Genomic DNA, 12,263 nt, shown 5'->3' on the forward strand with positions numbered 1-12,263 from the left:
AGTATATTTCCCAACTGGCTGAACTATTTCTTACACAAGTGCCCCCAGGATATCTAATATTTTCAACTCAGTTTGTCTACCTGTGTTCTGGCACTCAGGACATTAATTTAGGTGATATGAGGCTGCTGAGGAAGATTGCCAAATTAAGGTTTGTAAAGGGTAATGGTGTAAGGCATTATTCAAAGTAGTGTAATGGGAAATCATGGCTTTTTTAAAAATGGTATTTGTTAGACACTTATAAGCTCTGTGGCCAACACAAGTTAATCAGGTTGGACACAGTCCATGTCTCTCAAAGGGCTCATGGTCTTATCCCCATTTTTACAGAAGAGGTACCTGAGGCACAGAGAAGTGAAGTGACTTGCCTGAGATCACATAGCAAATAAGTGGCAGAGCTGGGATTAGAACCCAGGTTGTTCTGACTCCCAGACCCGTGTTCTCTCCATTAGTCCACACTGTTTCTCATTTATGGGTACCTACTCCTATTGCAGGTGAAGACCTGATTTCTTGTGCTCAAAAAAAAATAATTGTGGTATTTTTTAAAGTATCAAAAACTGTACTAAGCACTGGGGTAGATACAAGATGATCAGATCAAACAAAGTTCCTGTCCCCCTTGAGACTCACAGCCCCTAGGCATGGAGTAGTTATGTGACTTGCCCAAGGTAAAACAGCAGACAAGTGGTAGAGCTAGGATTTAGAACTCAGGTCCTCCGACTCCTGGGCCTGTGCTTTTTCCACTAGGCTACACTGATTCCCAATGTGTGATATATTTGGTTTCCTGCAGAATCAAGCCATTTTGTTGATGCCATCTCAGGCAGTATTAAGATCCCATCTGAAATCACCTGCCCTTTTGAGGCCTTCCCCAATTAATTTCTAGTCTCGCAACATTATCCCTGCAACTGCTACTTCAGCAGCTAAACATTTAAGTGCTCACAACCCCCTGTAGCACATATGTAATAATATTGATGGTATTTGTTAAGTGCTTACTATGTGCCAGGCACTGAGCTAAGCGCTGGGTAGATACAAGGTAATGAGGTTGTATCACGTGGGGCTTACAGTGTTAATCCCCATGTTACAGATGAGGTAACTGAGGCACAGAGAAGTTAAGTGATTTGCCCAAAATCACACAACAGACAAGTGGCGGAGCTGGGATTAGAACCCACAACCTCTGAATCCCAAGCCACTTTCCACTAAGCCAAGCTGCTTCTTACGTAGCATATCATACCAATAGCATGATTTAAATAGGTACTCATGCTATAAACCTGAACAATCTCTTCCAGGAATGCTTCTGAATACAGTTTAGGGAGAATTTCTTAAGGGTGTCTGCATCTCAGAGTCATTTTTGCCTGATCTTTTATAAATGTAAGCGCCTTCTGGGGACTCTTCAGGGTGTGTTTCATATTAAGAACTCCTGTACCTTAATAATTGCGCATCTGGTTGTTGAGACCATTTAGGAGATTGAATGGATCCTACACATTCTTCCCAGGTTTCCAGGTGCTAAATACTCTAATGACTTTTGAAAAGAAAACAATAGGCCATCCACATTCTCCTTGGGTTACTTGGTTGAAAAGAAGATTTTCAGTCTCTAAAAATCTTCCAGGTCACCGGTTCTTGGGGTAGATTACCGATCTCCAAAATTCCAAGGTGAATTACTGAAATTTCTTTTTCTTCCCCGAGTCACAGTGTGTTTTATGGTATTTGTTAAGTACTTACTATGTGCCAGGCATTGTGTTAAGCACTGGGGTAGATTTAAGGCTGTCAGGTTGGACACAGTCCCTGTCAGGCATGGAGCTTATAGTTGATTGTGAGCCTGCCGAGGGACAGGGACTATGCCTAATTCCCACTTCCATATCCTCTTCCAGCACTTACTACAGTGCCCTGCACACACTAAGGGCTTAATGAATACTATTATTATGACAATACACTGTGTTTTTTCAGAATTTTTGAAAACCAAGGCTTGCTCTTGGGCCGAGATCCCGTAGACCACCTGTCATCCATCAGGGAGTTTTTTTTTACTGGAAAAGACAAACCTCTAAAAATAGGGGTTCATAATGGAAATGCTGCTGACACGCACTTAACTTTAGAGGCCCACATGGCACCATCGCAGTGATTTACTGGCCTTGTACTGTATGTCTGAAAAGAAGTAATGTTCTTACTGGTATTTATACTCACTTATTAGGAATTGGCTTCTCCTGCTGTTTTTCATTTTCATTTAATGTAAGACTAATAAATCTTATTGTTAAATAACATAAGGATTGCATCACAGCACTTGGTATTGAAATGTGCTCCCTTTTGGGGGAAGCCAGATAGATGTGTTTACTCCTTAGATAAATTTAGATTTGATTTTTTGTTTTCTTCAGGGTAATTATGTTTGCACTTTGCCTGATCGCTAGTTGTACATTATTACAATGGGAGGTGACAATTTGATTGTCTTCAATTGGAGAAACAAGTAATTTTATATTCACTAAGCTGTCAGGTAGCACTAACTTGCAGTACTAAGAGCTCCTGGCAGTGTGGCTTGGCACCTATATTTAACTGCTTTGATGATTGTGTAACCTCTGCTGAATCAGAAATACCTTGCCTGCTGGAAATGGTTTTCAGAATTGTACAATGAGGTTTTCATTAAGTAGACAAACTGAAAGTGAGCTGCAAAACCATTGTTTCTTTTTGTATGGGAGTACTAATGCGTGGTTTAGAGCAAATTGAGTAAAGATGAGCCTGAAATTGATACTTTATTTAATTATGTGTAAGGGAGAGGAATTACTATAGTGCTGTGTTTCATAAAAGAACACCAAAGTTATCAGATGTTTTACACAATTCTTTGCAAAGTGGCATGTTTTATGTGAGCTTTTACTGTCAGCATTACCCAGTTGGTATGCATTTTCCTCATCACCTCCCAAACCTCGAAAACTACCCCGGAATGGGAGGGCGAGGAGACAGTGAAGGCTTTTGACATATGCCCTTACCTGATAAGAAATGACTGTTCTGATCCAGGTTTTTATTAATAACGGGTCAGGGCCTCCTGTGGTGAGGGGCCAAAATCCTGAAGAGAAGGCGTCGAGTTGATAAAGAAACAAGTCCTTTATTCATTTGAAAAAAAACTATGGTTTTCATTTCATGTGAAAAGAAGTCGAGTGTGAACATTTAAAAATAAATCCATCCTGAAATGATTCTAAACAGCTTTTACTCAGGACTTTTAGTGAGCTCTCTGCCCACTACTTGGCTTGATTAAAACCTTCTAAGTTAATGTTTATTTATAGTTGCCATTGTTTTATTTTGCTGGTATTGTTAATTGCCTGCTTTTATTTGTATGCTCCATTTCTGGCTTCCTAAAGTAACAGACCCCAAGAAGTGACTGGTTGATAAACTGTGAGAAAAGTCACCATTGTTTTCATTTAGGAAAAGCCATAGGTAGCAATTACTTGAAGTCTAAACTTCTTGCAACAGTAAGAAACTGGATATCCTGGGACACATGGCCTAGTCATAGGACTCCACAGGCAGATCTCACAGCCAATACTAACCAATTAAACAGAGGTGGTTACGTGATGTAACATTATCAGGAGAAACAATTCATGAGTCAAAGAATTCCGAGGCATATGAGCTCCAGGCCAAAGAACAGTCTTAAGCTATATAAATAAAGTGACAGCAATATTGTCAGCTAAATATAAACTTCAGAAAACTCTAACTTTGGAGACTTGAGGAGAAACCTAGCTCAGGAATTTATTTTAGGACTCTGTAAGACGATTAGAGGAAGAGTCCCGAGTCAGGCTTTTCTTTCAGGCCCCTTTATGTCAGGAGTGTTATGTTCTCTGGCAAACGTGGCACAGCTTGACCATGTAATAACAATAGTAATACTAATAATTGTGATATTTGTTAAGCACTTATTTGTGCCAGGCACTGTTCTGAGTGTTGAGGTAGATACAAGATAATTGGGTTGGACACAGTCCCTATCCCACATAGGGCTCACAGTCTTAATCCCTATTTTACAGATGAGGGAACTGAAGCACAGAGGAGTGAAGCGACTTACCCAAGGTCAGACAGTCGACAAGTGGTGGAGCCGGGATTAGCACCCAGGTCCTTCTGACTCCCAGGTCTGTGCTTTCTCCAAAAGATCACACTTTGTACACTGTACAGTTGCTTACGCAGATGTGGAAGGATGTATGCACTCGGCGAGACTACAAGTCACAGCAGCCTTCAAGACCAGTGCCCGTTACATGTAGTGCCGCCCCCTCCTCCTCAAAGGAAGTCGGATATGAGCCAGTGACAGGGCCGGGTTTAGGCCCCCACGTTCCTGGGGCTTTGGCTTAGGTTACCCTGGCTTGGGATGGGTTGAGTTGGGGCCAGTCATTAACTTTTCATCTTTGCTGGCCTCTGCATTAAGATGTCTTCGTAGCATTTACGATTCGGTTGATTGCTGATGTTGCCATGAAGAAGCAGTAACATCTGGTATATCACATCCGACCCCCTGGGTCCTTTTTTTCAGAAATACTGCTGAGATTTCAAGCGCATTTCATGCGGGTTATTTTAACTGATTTGACCAGTGACTAAAGCGAGAAAGTGATTTCTGTGGATTTTGTTTTGTGTGCTCATGTAGGATGCCAAGTTTAGTGGACTGGTTTTCCAATCCCATTCATGGTTGCACATATACAGTCTCCCGGTCACTCTCCAGCTTCTCGAAGGCTCATTTTCTGTTTAAGAAAATGACAGAAACTTGGCAGAAGCAGAGCAGCTAGGGAAATTGAAGGGAGGAACCTCTAAACCTCTGGATTTATCATATGCCTAGGGAGGTTCAGATATTGGTGATAATTGGATTGCCTCTTGGCTCTTTGAGGGGTGACAGTATATTCCTGAACCGATATCTCTCTTTGATCTGAAAGACAGATTTTCTGGAGTATCTTTTCTGGTTTTATCAATCACTAGTATTTATTAATGGCCTATTGTGTACTTAGAATTGTGCTAAGGGCTTGGGAGAGTACCCAAGAATTGGTAGATAAGAAGCTGCTCTCTAGGAGTTTACGGACTATGTTCAAGAGGTAGCAGTCTGGTGGGTCATTAGATTTTTGGGATGTGAGGGTTTGGGATTTTTACGTATTGGGCATTTTGGCAACAGCTAATCACTGTTACTAGTGCCTGAAATACACTAGCACTTTGTTTTACTTTTAGGAAATAACTATTGCCCAATGCCAGATGAATTATGACATAAAATTATCAGTGAATTATCTGACTGACTTAAGTCTACATCATAATACCAGCTTGGGGCAAAGTCATAAAGATAAATTGGATTATTGGCCTGAGCTTTTCACTTTCTTTAAATAAACCAAGAATTTGAATTTTCCTGTAACTAGGAGGAAGTTGTTCTTTTCAAGGAAAATAAAAATGTAATTTCATATTAAGCATGATTATAATTATAAAGCTATCTTTTTAGAAGAATAAAATCATTTTAAAGCTGATTAAATATATTTCAATCAATACTAAAGTTACTTAGGATAGTCATGAAAGCCTGATAGGCTTGGAATATGCCTCCTTGCCAGGAGTTGTACCAAATCAGTATTATTTGTGGAGTGGTGATACCTTAATAGAAATGGTTGAAATAATATTATGCATATTTGAAAACAGGCTTGAGTGTAAGCTCTAGCAAAATGCCTTTTTTTGGGTGGGTGGGGAGCGGGGGCGAGAAGAGTTTTAGGCCTGGGGCGTGATAATCAATCTGTAAAGAAACTACTCATCATTGGTCCTGACCTTCAATGTAAAAGAATCACAGTGATGGGTGTTTTTTTTTAATTTAACAGAGATCATGTACACTAATTCTGTTTTACTCTCCCAAGTAATAATAATAATAATAATAATGGTATTTATTAAACGCTTACTATGTGGCAAGCACATTCTAAACCCTGGGATGGATACAAGGTAATCAGGTTGGATACCATCCCTGTCCCACATGGGGTTCACAGTCTCAATCCCCATTTTACAGGTGAGGAAAATTGAGGCCCAGAGAAATGAAGTGACTTGCCCAAGGTCACACAGCAGACAAGTGATGGAGCAGGGATTAGAACCCATGTCCTCCTGACTCTCAGGCCCGTGCTGTATCCACTATGCCATGCTGCTTCATGCTTGCCCACAATAAATCCCCAGTAGATGATATTGATTGATTTTTTTTCTGGTTATTTATTCCATGATGCTTGACAAAACTGCCAGTAGTTTGTTGGAGAAGGTTAAGATTGCCTAAGCACTGTCATGATAATGGAGTTCTAAATTATGGGCACAATATTTGGAAAAAAGTAATCTTAGCTTCCCTTGAAACTAAGAATGTTGCTTGTTTCCCTTGCGGTATCTCTTGACAGGTACGAAGCAGTGTCTTCTTCCTGACTTGGCTCTTGTATGAAGCAGTGTGGTCTAGTAGAAAGAGTGCAGGCCCGGGAGTCAGAAGACCCAGATTCTAATCCCATTCCGCCACTTGTCTTCTCTGTGACCTTGGGCAAGTTACTTAGCTTCTCACCCCAATTCCCTCCTCTCCAAAATGGGAATTCAATACCTTTTCTCCCTCCTACTTAGACTTTGAGACCCACGTGAGATCTGATTATCTCTTATCTACCCCAGAGCTTCCCCCTCTCGGGGTCACACCTAGAGAGTTTCCAGTACTCTACCAGTCTCAGCTATGGGAGGAAGAGTCAAGCAGAGGCCTATCCATTCCATTCCTAGCTTGGGCAGTGGCTAGTGAGTGGAAGGCAATCTGCTACAAGTTAAAACTCCCCCGTGTTGAGCAGCAGTGGCATGGGAAGAGAGTCAAGGGTGGAGACTCGAGTTTACTGTGTGGAAGGCAGCAATGGTAAACTACTTCTGGATTTTTACCAAGAAAACTCTATGGATCCACTACCAGAATGATTGCAGATGGAGAGTGGGTTGTTCTGGGAGAGATGTGTCCGTTGTATCGCTATGGGTCGGAAATGACTTGATGGCATAAGACAAGGCCCCAGCACTTAATAATAATAACGTTGGTATTTGTTAAGCGCTTACTATGTGCAGAGCACTGTTCTAAGCGCTGGGGTAGATACAGGTTAATCAGATTGTCCCACGGGAGGCTCACAGTCTTAATCCCCATTTTATAGATGAGGGAACTGAGTCACAGAGAAGTTAAGTGACTTGCCCACAGTCACACAGCTGACAAGTGGGACACCTCTGACTCCCAAGCCCGGGCTCTTTCCACTGAGCCACGCTGCTTCCCAGTACACTACTTGGCACATAGTAAGCACTTACCAAATATCACAACTATTATTGCTATTACTATTATGTATTTTTGCTTTCTTGAGCACAGTGATTTGTAAGCCGCTGGCATCTGAGGATTGGACATTTATCCTTGGATTGCCCCGCAATTGCTTGGGTTTCAGTGGTAATGGATAGAAAAGGTAGAAGTGCTATTAGGTGTAATGCTTAATTAACTAAGATTTTTGTGTATGGAAGACTAGGGAGAGTCTTCAGGTGACAAATTTTATATTATATGAGTTCATTTTTTTAATCCTTTTTTTTTTGACCATATCTCTCAAGTACTAATCAGCTCCCAATCTGTAAAATCAGCAGCTCTCGGGATCGGGATTTGGGGGATTTGGGCAAGTCACTTAATTTCCCTGTGCCTCATTTACCTCATCTGTAAAATGGAGATTAAGACTGTGAGCCCACTTGGGACAACTTGATTACCTTGTATCTACCTCAGTGCTTAGAACAGTGCTCGGCATATAGTAAGTGCTTAACAAATGCCATAATTATTATTATTATTACGGGGGCAGTTGATGGATCCAGAACACCGTGACTTCCATTCATATTTATTGAGCTCTTACTATGTGCAGAGCACTTGGGAGAATACAATATAACAATAAGTAGACACATTCCCTGCCCACAGTAACCTTGCAGTCTAGAGGCGGAGACTTTGTAAAATGTTGTTTTAGTTCTCCCCTCTGGATCAATAAGCTCTCCCTATTCTTTGAAGAGACTCCAATTTATCTAATCAGTGGTATTTATTCGAATGTTTACTGTGTGCAGAGCACTGAACTGAGTGCTTGGGAGAGGACAGTACAAAACAGAGTTGATATATCCGTTCCTTACCCACATTGAGCTAAGAGTCATATGTAAGCAAGTCAGACAAATGAATAAAAGGATTGCTCTAAACCTCCTTTAGTTAAGCCAACTCTAGAGTTGTTTTCTAGAGAAGCTTGGATTGAGTTCTTGGTGTGCTGTGTATTGTCACTGGTTAGAAAGTGCTGGGTTAATTGTATGGAGACAGAAAACATTTTGTATGAGTGTTTTCTGTTAATAAGAAGAGTTCTGGTCAGAGCAGTGGACTTTGCTCTGCCATTGATAGCAGTGATACTTTTGCCCTTCTTTTTTTTTTGTTTGTAAAACAGACTCAATGCATCCTTAGAGGGTGCTATGAGATCTCCAGATATAAGACTATTTTGGAAACGAAAAATAAAATGTTATTTTTTAAGCAACGTGGCCTAGTGGAAAGGTCATGAGCCTGGAGTCAGAAGGACCTGGGTTCTAATCCTGGCTTCGCCCCTTGGCTGCTATGTGAACTTGGGTAAGTCACTTCACTTCTCTGGGCCTGTTTCCTCATCTGTGAAGTGGGGATTAAGACTGTGAGCTCCATGTGGGCCAGGGACTTTGACTAATCCGATTATCTTGTATCTACCCCAGCACTTAGAACTGTGCCTGGCACACAGTAAGCTCTTAACAAATGTATGCCACAATTATTATTATTATTGTTATAAACTATGAATGCCAGAGTCAGTAAGGGGCCGGGTTAGTTTTATTTAGAGCATGATCTTCTATTTCCTTATGAATGTAGTAATGGGACCTTGGATTTTGATGCTATGCAAAATATAGATTTTCAACTTGGGAGGTTTTACTTAATAATGGCCGTGTCCCAGAAAACCATCCCATTTAACCAATGTGATAAGTTGACAATGTAGTTTTTCTCTCTGATTATAATGTACTCTGTGTAGTCAATACACTAGTACCATGTGAGTGTAATTTCCTCTTTTATTTTATCTCCAATGCACTGTATTATAAATAAACAGTTAAAAAAAACACCAAACAAATCTGTTGCATCTCCTTTTAAGATTGTACCACTGTAGACACTTGTTCTAGTAAAGTAGAATTGGGCCCATTTGATTGCATTTAAATTTTTCATGCTTCAGCAGTTTAGCTGGGAGCACAGTAAAGAAAAATCCCATGAGCGAGGATAGTTTAGAATAATAGAACTTGATTTTGTGTATTATAGCGGCGCCATTTGCGCTGCTTTAGTTAGGGTTGTGTCAGCACTTCCATTATAAACCCCTGTTTTCAGGGGGTTAGAACTAGGGAAATTTTTTTAATACAAATTAAAAAAAAACAATTCATTGGACCGATTTTAAGTTGTAATAGTGCAAAAATAATACAAAGCAAAATCAAATAGAAATCGACCTCTCACACATGGATTTGAAAATGACTTTTTTTCTCTTGTGAACTGAACGCATGCACTCTAGTCTTTGGCCAAGGGGATTGGACAGTTGGGGTCCTTTTAAGAAATCTAAAATTGGCACGCCATCAGGATTAGGTTTACCTCGACTGAATGAGGCACTTTTTGGAATTCACAGAGAAATCATGATTTTATTACACCTATGTGATCGTAAAGGATTGATCAATCACTCATATTTACTGTGGGCTTACTGTGTGCAGAGCACTGGACTAAGTGCGTGGGAGAGTACAATACAACAGCATTGGTAGACACATTCCCCGCCCACAGTGAGTTTACAGTCCGGGGAGAAACGGACACGAATATAAATTAATAATCTGTAGATATGTGTATGTGCTGTAGGGTTGAGGGGAGTGGTGAATACCAAATACCCAAAGGATGGCATCCAGGGCTGAGTGGTCACTGTAGAGTCAATCAGTCAATTGTATTTGAATGTTAGCACAGTAGTGTGCAGAGCATTGTGCTAAGTGCTTGGGAGTGTTCAATACAATAATCTATTGTACATATATAGTAATATATAGTCATATATACATATATACATATACTCTCTCAAATCACATCTGTTGTCACACCTTCTAGAAAACCAGTGGGTATAATAAACTGTGCTAATGGTTGAGAAGTACAAAAAGGCTTCTGCCCACAAGCAGCTCGCACTTGATCAAGTCATTTAACTTCTCTCTACCTCAGTTTTCTCATCTGTAAAATGGGGATTTGAATTAGATTATAAATCTCATGTGGAACAGGGGCTGTTTATATGATCTGTTTGTCTTGAAACTACCAGTGCTTATTAGAGTGCTTGCCATATGGCAAGCCCCCAACAAATACCACTGTTATTATTGTTAAGGGGAGGCTGCCATAAAATAACTTAAAAACAGAATAATCAAAATTGATGATTAAATGTCCAATTGAATAAATGCATAAGGGCTGAGGATGGGTATAAGTATGTTTATAGTAGCTAGAGACAGGTAATTGGTTTATGAGAAAACAAATTTTCAGAAAGGATGAACCTAAACTATGAGCTATCTTGGTAAATGAAGTATTTAATTAATAAGCAATAATGCACACGCTTTAACAACTGGATTCTGGAACCTTTCCATCTTGGTTTAAAAAAAAATCCCTAACTGGTAGAAATGCCCTCATGTATAGTGTCTTGCAGGTACTAAATTCTACTAGTCAAACATAATCTGTGACATTCCTTTGAAAAATATGGGAAAAAAATCCTCTAATTATTAGCATTTCACTTAAGCTGTCAGCAGCTAGAAAATTTGAAGTTAAACCTCACTCTAGACTGTTATCTGCTTTTGTTCTATGTTCCTGCTCCCTCTGCCCAATATTATGGAGGGAGTTAAGGGTGGAACAGGTAAGTGTTAGTGTTGGGTTTTTGCAAACTCTTCATTTACCTGTAACCTCTTTAGGTCTAGGTTTGCAAAAGTAGATGTCCAGTTAAAACAAAACAAAACAAAAAAACCTAAACAACAACAAAAGAAACCCTGCAAGCTACAATAGCAAGAAAGACAACTGTGCAGTGTTTCAAGTAGGAAGCTTTTCTGAATGGTCACTTGAGGAATCACCAAAAGCCTGTTTATGAAATAGAGGTGAAGCCTTTCTAGACTAATTATATTCAGCGTGTAATTTCTAAACTTCACTCTGAATTTTGATTTTCAATTAACACTCCCAATTTGAAGATAATTTTCTATTTAATGTAATTGCAGGAAATAATTTATTGGCTGATTAAGACTGAGGGCCTAGCCTTCCTTAAGAAAACACTCCCTAACAAACCAGCCTTTAAAGCCAACTCATAGCTCTGGACAGATTTAGTCTATTTTCACAGCTGCACAGTTGTGTTTAATTAGGATTGTGCACTATTGTTCAGTGGTGCAGTTTATAGATGAAATTATTCTTAAGAGACTATTTTCATTTCTGGTTTTGTGTCATGATTAATTTATACCAAAGAAACAACCAGAGCTTTTGCTATTGGAAGGAGCCAATTCAATCTATAATGGCATGATGTCTGTTGGGAGATGAAACCAGTGTGAGTGTTATATTGTGACTTTCAATTGTATTTAACTGTTTTTAAAATGTTTATAATGCTGCAGTAAATGTATTCTTTTGTCTCAATGTGGATGATTACATTGACATGACGGTTGTAATCAGAACTGTGGAAACATTTCTCTTGTTCATTGCGACCTCGTGAAATTCTTGGGTCAAAGGCACTTTACTACTGCAGAGAACATGGACTTGCTGAAATACCTAGGGTTACAGTGAAAGAAATATTAGCTTATTTTGGGGATTCCATAGATTCCCTTAGTGGAATTGTTCCATTCAATGGCGAAATGCTCTGATTTTTAGTTATTAACCAAATCAAACCTAAGTGAATCATTCTGATTTTTCAGAATAGGATTCCTTTTCAACATTTAATTTCTTTTCCCTCTAGGGGATTTGAGCTTTTTTTTGGTTGTTGTTGTTGTCTTTTTCAAAGAATCAGGTTTGAAATGGGATGATCATTATTTGTAGACTCACTATTATAAATAGGTATCAGCATTTTAATGTGTTTCAAAGCACTTCAAAAGCTTGTAATACTTTTATTTAGAACCGTGCATAATTAGATTAACTGATCCTATATTAATTTTTTTCACTGTAGGATACTAAATCTGAGTCCCCTCATTAATTGTGAGAAATTTAGCATTAGCTGTTAAATCCTATGTGAAACATGGGCTGCTACATAAAAACTACTGTTTAAATTGGAATTAACTTAATT

The 12,263-nt window shown here is 39.4% G+C and overlaps 1 protein-coding gene and 1 non-coding gene across 2 annotated transcripts in view; both read left to right on the plus strand.

The window, feature by feature from the left end:
• SOX6 (SRY-box transcription factor 6) overlaps positions 1 to 12,263 on the plus strand; it is a 386,921-nt gene that overhangs the window by 41,444 nt on the left and 333,214 nt on the right.
• LOC114810673 lies at positions 6,601 to 6,738 on the plus strand. Its single transcript, XR_003758368.1, has one exon. It is a non-coding gene; the product is annotated as a small nucleolar RNA SNORA7 (small nucleolar RNA).

Source organism: Ornithorhynchus anatinus, chromosome 3 (assembly GCF_004115215.2).
Source record: "Ornithorhynchus anatinus isolate Pmale09 chromosome 3, mOrnAna1.pri.v4, whole genome shotgun sequence".
Taxonomy (NCBI): domain Eukaryota; kingdom Metazoa; phylum Chordata; class Mammalia; order Monotremata; family Ornithorhynchidae; genus Ornithorhynchus; species Ornithorhynchus anatinus.